Raw genomic sequence first — 10052 nt, 5'->3', positions numbered from 1 at the left:
CTTTTTTTTTTTTTCCATACAAAGGGCCAGCTTGGATGATCATCCAACGTCCCGACCCACTGCCATTGATCAGGCTTGATCATTTTGTTCTCGCCATATGTGTCCGGCAGCAGCTTATTCCCATCTGCCCACTGAAAATAGATGCACGCTCAATAGTGCATGTATATATGACGCACGGGAGAAAACTATTGGCTGAACAAGCTAATGTTATGGGTAGCTTTAAAAGGAGTTTTCCAGTCTTGGTGTTAGATTATAAATATTTCTGATGATCTAGCTTACAAACTTGCTTTTATTAAAAAGTTCACCTTTTGAAGGTATGCTACACCCACATCCAGGCTTGTGATGTTATGTAATGGTTCTAGCGCTACAATCATTTGACCAAAGCATGAGCCCTACCTATGGATGACGTGACATTTCTTCAGCGCCGTCATGGAGCTCAGTCCTCCTAAGGGATCACAATCCTTTCCATAACTTATATCGTCTGAATATTGGGCAGAGAATGCAAAACACTTGTCTAATTAGCTGCCTTTTTTTTGCAGATATCAGCAATTTTCCTCTCTTGAGTAAAGTTTATGTAGCTTGCCCCAGTGTAAGGAGACTTTGGTACATCATTGCCGCAGGTCAGGTACTGTGCTCTGTATATAGTCAAAGAATTGTGTTTCGTTGTCCGTTATAAGTAAATCCTGATTCACGCTATATTCGGCATATTATATCTATATTAGAGGCATAAATGGAATGCACGGACTCCAGAGCAAAGCGAGCCGGGCCTCCACCATCTAATAACCGGAAACTGAAACCATAGAATAATTAAAAGTTATTCATTGCCGTTGGTGCAAATTGTTTCACTGGATCTCGTCCATTGGCTGCGTCAGTAAATCTGATCCTGTTGAACGTGAGCCCTGAGAACCGCCTAAAGTATCTGCTCCTCTTTTGATTAGCCGGCCTGGGGCAACATCATCATTGCAGTGAGATGATGCGCCAGGCCAGCTAGTCAAAAGAAGAGCCACGGTGCTGAGGGCCCCTGGCCAGCGACCGCAGATCACGAACATGGCTGCTGGATTAGGTCCTACAAATCGATTCGCACCAACCCTAGTATTGATAAAAGTGCAACTTTTTAGAAAAGCCAGATAGTGGAACTCGATAGGAGAAAGCCACTTACGTAATAGTTGCACAACATTCTCTTTGTAGGAAATAAGAGGGCCCCGTAGTATCTGCCATGGCTAAAATTATGCCTATGTTCCACAGCCATAGTAGAATTCATACTGAAAGTGAAAAAAAGCAGTATTAAGGAAGTGAAAACGATCATTCTTCTGAAGAGTTACTTTTTTTTATTTAAAACTTTATTTAAGTTTTTATTCATGTGCACAGTAAAATAACCCAATGCAAAAGAGCCAGAGCATAGTTTCCAGTGGGTGAACTGGAGAAAAGTCTGGTGCCGTACATCTTATGGAGATATTTTAGGTCCATTCTCTAGTGCCTATTCTGCATTCAGTTGCAAACGATAGAAAGGAGAACACAGAAAAGGCAACCTACAATTTCCATAAGCTATAATAATACTAATGTGCCAACGTGGTAGTCACTAAGAAGCAACATAAAATGTATTTTAAGGGTCAGTCCTGCTCTGCTTACTTCTGCATTGGGGGGGGGGGGTAAGTGGCAGATCTACTCATACTTGCTGTGACGTGCACAATTGCACCCGGCCCGATGTAGTGACTAATGTAGGTGCACATTACCTGCTGATTGCCCGCGTGTACAGGCAGATATAGGTGTATGTGACACGGCCAGTCCGTGCTCGGACCGTGTTGCACGGACGTCTGCATGAACCTAAGTCCTCCAACTCTTCAACTGACCGACATGACTACCTAATGGCTGAACAGAATTTTACCAATTCTACAGAAGACCGCTCCATATTTTGCATTCTGGAAAAACCATTTAGGCTGCAGAAGAGAAATATTTCTTAACTTGCCATGTATACAGCCATCACCAGAATGCAGATTGTAAGCAGCAAGCGTAGGGTGGGGGGTGGGGGTGCGTATTCTGAAATATTTATGAGATCAGCATGCGTTCACAAAGGTAATGAAAATTAGAGCTACCTTCACAATAGGGTCTAATTTTGCTCACTCCAGGAGAAGCAGGTACGCAGCGTGGGACTGAATTTAGTACATACCCCCGAAACCACAAAGTGCTGCAGTTTTGTATGAGAACAAAAAAGATTAATTGCGTTTTTACACCTACTTGTTCCTATTTTAGTACAGAACACTGAGATTTTATCAGTAATATTGTGCAATTATTTCTCAATTTTTGCTCTCAATGGAGAGAATATGAAGGAGCTGTTGTGGGGCGCTCTGTTGTTTTACAGCAATTCTTTAGATTTCATAATTTCCTCTGATTTTTGTAGCTGGCAAATATATGTATACATGGACGTAATAAGAAGTGCGATCCACATGGCAAAAAACTCACCACCATAGACCTGAGTATCAGTCATGTGCAACATGCGGCCTGTCTGCGAATTTTCCGCTCTGTTTTACAGCCACGTTGCAGTTGTGAAGGCTGCAGACCGGTACATGCATAATTTTGGTTTTGTGACAAATGTCGTCCTGCAAGTCTATACTAAAGAAAGATTTATATTTCTTCATCTCTTTGGTATCCATTCCTGTGCTTGTGATTACAGGCAAAGGTGGCATACAAATTGCCTATGGTTATTTCATAGACACCTATGGGTATACAGTTAACGGCACATGTATGTGGCCTGAAACCACGTGCTGACCACCAAATGTCTTAAAACATTTGTCTGGTCCGCATATAACTATGCAGAGACACACACTATGCGACTGTCAGAGAAAGCCAGACTTTCAACAGAGTCAGAAGGCAGTGATGGTAATAAACTGTTTATGTATGTAGTTCTGGAAGCAGCAATGATGCAAATTACTGCAATCACAGCATCTCTGGGGTCTGCTGGGTCTTAGCAGACCCAAGACATCACTGCAGTAAAAGTGAGCAGAGTGATTCACAGGACTGAGGTCCGTCAGCTAGGTCAATAGTCTCTGGACGGGAGGCTCACTAATCTATTACAAGCTTGTGTGATTTCAGTATTGCGGCGTGATGCACAAGCAACATTGCACTGCACCAGCAAATCGAAAAATTCACAAGCCTCGTGTCCAGAGAATACTGTTCCTTCGAATCGTTCTGCCCATCTTTTGTCTGCAGTCTTTAAGAAGCTGTATTTCTCCTGTAACTGTGGCTCATGTTTGTTCCCCAGTTACAGGGAAAATCAGCATTAGGCTAGGGCTATACTGCAGCTTTTTATAGCACTAGTAATTGGTTTTAATAATTGAGTTACTGCTGCAATCCGATGCATTATTGAGCTGTTTGCAATTGTGGGGATCGCAGCTGCCGCTCAATATTTAAAATCCATCAGTAGCGCTACACAAAAGTCTCAGGGTGTCTGTCAGAGTAAAAGAACTGTTCAAACCAAGCACTCTGTGCACCCTTGGCTTGGCCTGATCAGCGCAGTGCACCTTCCCATTATTTTCCATCTATCCCTGTCCACCTCCTCTTTGATTGACAGCTCTGGATTTACAGGGGTCAGAGGAGGGCAAAGATAGATCGAAAACATGTCATTTGGAAGGATAAACACACCATGGGAAGTTAGCCTAAAGGTATCTTATTGGGTGGGCACAATGTCCATAAAAAAGTAAATATAAAACCAAATTAAATTCATACAAAGAAAAAAGAATGTCACAATCAGCACAACTACAGCTATTGTCCCGACTTGACGTCCCAAGACTACATCCCTTATAGCACAATTATAGTCCTTTCCTCCGTGTTTTGGCTTAAGGCCAAATTCAGATGTGTATGTATCATGGTCCAGGTACAGACCACAATGCACAAACTGACTGTGGGTTGGGTCTCCTTTGCCCTAACGGGGTTGTCCCCCTTTTTTTTTTTTTAATAACATAGTCCAGTGTTCCCCAACTCCAGTCCTCAAGGCCCACCAACAGGTCATGTTTTCAGGATTTCCTTAGTATTGCCCAGGTGATGTTATTGCCTGTGCAGGTGATGTGATTACCACCTGTGTAATAGTAAGGAGGCCCTTGAGGACTGGAGTTGGAGGCCGCCTAAAAAGGCAGATATGGCCGAAAACTATGTCCGTCTGAGCACACAATTACTCCATCTGCAGAATTAGTCAATGGCTTCATTAGTACAAGCGTCCAAATCTGATTTTCCAGGGCCTCAGACATAAACCCTGACTGATCCATTGACTGTAGGCTAAAATGCAATGTGAACCCGGCCTAACTGAAAGAGAGAAAATGTGCTAAAGAGTTATCTAACTATGTTGGGCTATTAAGAACGCAGACGCTTCAGGGCACGGTTTTATGTCCTAAACTTATTTTTTGCGTCATTTTGGTAATTTTTTATTGCCGATATTTTTTCTGGTTTTACTGATGTTTTCCGGTCGTTTCTTTTCTCCATTCAACACTGATGAAACTGATAGCAATTACTGAAGCGAAAACGCTCAAAAACAACACCCTGGCGACTATTGAGCTGCATTCACTTGTATTGTAAAGTATGGAGCGTCTTCTGAGTGAAAAATGCTTGATTAATAGTTTGCTCACTTCTTTTATATCCTTGGCATTTTTTTTTAAGCCTGAATCGATTAAAAGCCTAAACATATGAACAGCAGGGTCTTTGTCACCCAGAAATGCCTATGTTTTGCACATGACATCTTTTGAGTGGCGGGTTTTGTGGCAGAATCCACCTAAAAGACATTGTGTGTACAAACCCTAAAGCGGTTTTCCAGTTTTGGAGAAACCTCTGCCCACCAGCTGCAATTTGCTTTAATAAAACAAAGTGTGCTTTACTCGCCCTCCCCAGGTCCAGCTCTGAGTTTTCGCTGCTGCTCCCAGTGTCAGTTATTGTCTGCAGCTGTGACGTCACATGCACAGCGCTGCTGCCGATCAGTGGCTCGTGCCTTCTACTAAGGCAGAGACACTGATCGGCTGCAGCATTTCTTTGGGTACAGCTGAAAACAAAATTGCTTGGGGATCAAAAAAATCCTTTCATGTAAATGAAAGCTGAATTTACAATTTTGCAGGCTTCAGAGCTGCAATCTCCTCACATTCTGTGTAATATTCATGTTCTCTGTGCAGATATTTGTTGTGGGCTAATTAGTCATTCATAGTCGGATTTATGGGTTAATTTTGCATTGCCAATTTTCTAGCTGTCAGCTTCTTTTTCTTCCTGACATTTACAAGTCTGTATTCGTCATCTCTTACTTAGTTTTTGCTATGTCACAGGTCAGTTATATTTTTCACGCTGACATGATATTTTCAGAATCATTCCTCTTGAACCTATCAAGATCTTAAAGGGATTTTCTCATGAACATAAATAAGTAAAAACAAAGCAACATTGCAATCTACTTCTTATTTAAAATATATAATAAGCTGCTCATTGTCCAGGATACCGACACTGATGCAGTCTGAGGCTGTATGCCCACTATGCGGTTTTCAAGCGTTTTTGCCGCGGAATTTCCGCACCGAAAACTCTTAAACGCTTGGTAATACGTGCCCCATGATCCCCAATGATAATCCGTATGTGCTGTGCACATGCTGCGGAAATTTCCGCTGCGGATTATCATTATAATGTCCATTATTTTTGCGGACACGCAGCGTAATTGCCGCCATTGACTTGCATTGAATTGCATAATATCTGCATGACTACATGTGCACGTGCAGATATTAAGCGATTCAATGTGCGCATGGTACCTGGGTCTGGAGAAGAGGAGACTCTCCTCCAGACCCGGGTACCATTGTACCTGTAATAAAAAAGTATTTAAAATAAAAAAAACAAAAAACATTATACTCACCTTCTGATGGCCCGCGGTCTTCTCTCCAGTGTGTCCTGGCTCCCCGGTGGCTCGCGATGGTGTAAAAGGACCTTCCATGACGTCATTTAGTCATGTGACAGGTCACGTGACCATGACACCCCCGCGAGCCGCCCAAGAAACCAGACGCACCGGAGAAGGAGACCGGGGGCCATCGGAAGGGTTTTTTTTTTTTTTTTTAACTTGGTCACACTATACATAAATCCATGCAACCGGCATGGATTTATAGTGTGACCAAGTTGTCAAGCACTTTTCCAAGTGATGCTAAAATCGATTGGAAAAGCGCTTGATAACCCGCATGCGAAAATACATGCAAAAACGCTTGACAAGCGCTTCTACCTGGCAGGAAAAACGCATGTAAAATCCGCATGCGTTTTTCCTGCCAGGGAGATGCAGAAAAAATCAGCAGCATTTCTGCATCGTGGTCTATTGCCCTGAAAGTAGCGAGTCACCTAGGCAAAGAACGTGTTAGCAAGACTTTTGCTATAGTACAGTGTTTCCCAAACTCCAGTCCTCACGGGCCCCATGATATCGTTTTCATTATTTTCTGTATTGCACAGTATTTCAAAACATATTGATTTACTCAGTATCGAGTATCCCATGAGCAGTTTTCAACAAGACAGCGTCAGGCCACATGTTGCTCATGCTACTGTGAACAGCCTGCATGGCCTAAACATGCTACCATGGTCTTCAGCGTCTCCGGACTTGTCACATCTGGGACATCATTGGTCGTTAATTACACAGGAGCTGCCAGCGGAGGATCTTGATGATTTGCCTGAGTGCATTCAGCGCAGCAGAACCTTCCTCAGATGACCATTAATAACTTCACTGATAGCAGCCGAGGCTGTAAGTTATTGGGATTTCTGTACGTGGCTCATACTCCAGACTGAATAAATTAAGATATCGTGAATATTATGTTTCATTTTTTTCATCATTTGCTGATCATGTCTACAGACCATAATTCCACCACTTTTCCTTTGTGTTGCAATTTCAATGTTTAAAAGTCTATATGTGTTGTAAGCTGGCAGCTGGACAGGTCGTGGTTGGGAGGTATGTGTCCCCGAGGTGCCAAGCCTCAGTGATGTAGGACCCGGAGAAGCAGGCTCCAGCACACATAGTGCTGAGAGGTATTTTAATGGGCCCGGATTATGGATCCTGGTTTTACGAACAGCTAAAAGAGCTGGGTGGGACCGGCTGCTCATTTACCTCCAGTCCAGATCTTGAAATGTCCTGATTTAGGGCAGCTGGTGCTGTCTCACTCTCTGTATGTTTGCAAAGTGAGGGGGCCATGCATGTGCTGCTGAGACCCTGCTGTAGTCAGAGAAAATCACTAACATTTAAACAGCTGAGCCCGTGCTTTACGTAGACTGGTTATTTTCAATTTACGTTCGGTTATACCTCTTGTACCTGGAAGAGGCTGTTTTATTTTGTTATCCTGACCGGTTTATGGACATTTAATAAACCACCCATTTGTTTGAACCGATGAATGCATCCCTGTGTGTGAACCAGCGTCTACCACAGAGCCGATCCCTCACAATGTGTATATAGAATTAGTAAATTTCACCCAATATACTCTAACCTGCATATCTGTGAAATCCGCATAGTTGTAGCACGTGTGTTGTATTTTTTTTAATGCTGTGGTTTCCTGTTATCACCAGCCGCAGCAAATCAATACAAAACCGTAACATGCCCTAAGGCCTCGTACAGATAGCAAAGCTGGTTTCATGTAATGAATAATGTGTATGGGTAAATAACGACATAAAATCAGATAACAAGGGGAATATTGCTGTTTAAACACATAAACTTTATTTATAGAATGAAAAGTGGCATTTTGGGGCAGAGTATTGACCGTGAAAAACACTGACCTCACACAGACGAATGTTATTCAATAGGGCTGTGTACACACACATTAAAAACCAGGGGCAGGAGGGTAAGCTGAGGTTAAAAATCGCCTGATAAAAGGAGCAGATGTGTTTTATATTAGGGTCCCTGACCCGTGGGTCTCCTCGTCAGAACTTACAGCCTTACATATGCCTGGGAAGGCTATAAGTTCTGCTCAGAAAGCCTGTAGTCCGTCTGTGTACAGACTTTGTGAACCCGGCCTTATCATACCTGTCCAGTAATCCAGAATGAGGTTTAGGTCTCATTTGGATATTAGTATTTTTTCTTGCATGCAAAAACAAAAGTCAATGTTGGGTTATGAATGAGTTTTTGAAGGGAAATTCTCTAAAAACTCAAAACTCTTCAAAAACTTGAAGTTTCTGCTCCAAAGACTCAGTGTGCACATACCCTTAAAAATGGACAGCACATGCTTTGCATACGGATGACATCCTTGTGTGGTCTGTGACTTTCACGAACCCATAAATTTGTATGGGTGACTTTCATCTGTGACTTGGATAAAAAAAAGAACATCTCTGTCTCTTGTTGTCTGTAAAAAAAAAAGTAGTCGTGTGAACAGCCCTATAGACTATACTGGGATCTGCACTGAAATTCCACAACAGCGAGCAGCACAATGTTAGTGAATGGGGTTTGATTAAATCCTGTCCCTTCACTATATAAAAAAAGAATGATGCGTGAGTATATGAAAAGGCTCAAAGACCATTAAGAGTAGTTGTACTCTAAAAAAGAAAAAAAGCACAGAACGTGTAGACGATAATCGGACATGTGAATGGGGCCTTAGTTCTGCACTAAAATCAATTAATTCTAGATGTTTTGGGGCTGTTTCTAGGTCGGTACTACTGCGTCATTTTATGCTGCTGTGATCAAATGAAGAATTAATCCCCTTTTAATCAGCACTCAGCAATGAATTAATTATATGACACATGAATAAGATCTGGTTAGTGTTATCAGTAAACATTTATTGTGTCTCCATTAAATCATGTTTCCTCTGGGATATGAATTTTTCCTAATTTCAGAGAAGGACGTCAGTCTGCGCACATTTCGGTAAAGAGCACAGATCTGTGTGGGGTGAGTCACCGGGGAACATTTGCTGGAGGATAAGTGGCTTTCTCTTTGTGTCACAGCCCAGGGCAACATTCTGAGATTTACACGTCAAATTTTAGGTGGCGGATAATGATTTTTTGCTGGGGAGGTCGTAATAAAATGGAATATATTGCTAAGATAAAATAGAATATTTTTTTAAAAGGATTCACTTACTATTGGATGAACTCTGCTGCTGATGTGCTGCAAGGATGTGTATGGATATGGTGAGCAGGGGGAGTATGAATGGGCCAGAAATATCATCATGTGCACAAAAGGACACTCCTGCTGTCATTTTTTTTCTAGTATGTACATGTGTAGGGAATTTACCAAAGCACACAGTGTCATTTAGATGCATCATTATTGAAGCAGAAGACACTGACGATATTTTTCCTTAATTTTTCTTTTCTGACATCTTTTTTTGGACGTTGTGAAGATCTGATGTTGTGGGTGGTAATAATCACCTAGGCGGGATAACAATACAACAATTTTTTATTCCTTATGTCCATGGTCTTAAAGCAATTCTGGGTAGATGGTCACAATATAATGTCCCCAGTCCACAAGATCATCCCAACCTGGTATCGGTAGTTCCACTGCCCCCATATCAAGTGATACCCATTGTCTCCCAACTTTTGGTTGGCACACAGCTTTTGGTATCTCCCGTCGGTATAGTCTGCAGTCACAGCCTACAGTTCTGCTATTTGGTGCCCATGAAGTTTAAGTGCAGAATATGGAATATCTCCTGAAAAAAATAATCAAGTGAAACAGTTTTTTTGTATAGAGCACTCATGTTAAATACAAAAGAGCAAATGATAAACAATTTAAAACCAAAAACAATGGGAGGGAAAAATAGAAAACCTAAAGCTTGCTGTGTCACTGGTATTGGCACCCTTTACATTAATTTAGTATGGAAACACATTATTTGACTCACCTGTGCTAAATCACAAAAAAGATTCACCTGTCATTGTCTGTGCCCATGTGACATGAATTAGCCAATGAATGATGACTTCAATTTTTTAAGAAGCCACATGGTATGCCCTGTTCCTTTGTCACAATGGTGAAGACAAAAGAGCTGTCTGAAGACATCAGAACTGCTATTATTAGCAAACACAAGACTTCCAAAGACAATCTCCAAAGACCTTGGTATCCCAGTTTCAACAGTGCGCAATGTTAATAAGACGTTTTCCAA

This window comes from Phyllobates terribilis, unplaced genomic scaffold, assembly GCF_046119375.1.
Source record: "Phyllobates terribilis strain yellow unplaced genomic scaffold, ASM4611937v1 Scaffold_7__3_contigs__length_470593459, whole genome shotgun sequence".
NCBI classification, from domain to species: domain Eukaryota; kingdom Metazoa; phylum Chordata; class Amphibia; order Anura; family Dendrobatidae; genus Phyllobates; species Phyllobates terribilis.
Note: the sequence above shows the minus strand (reverse complement) of the source record.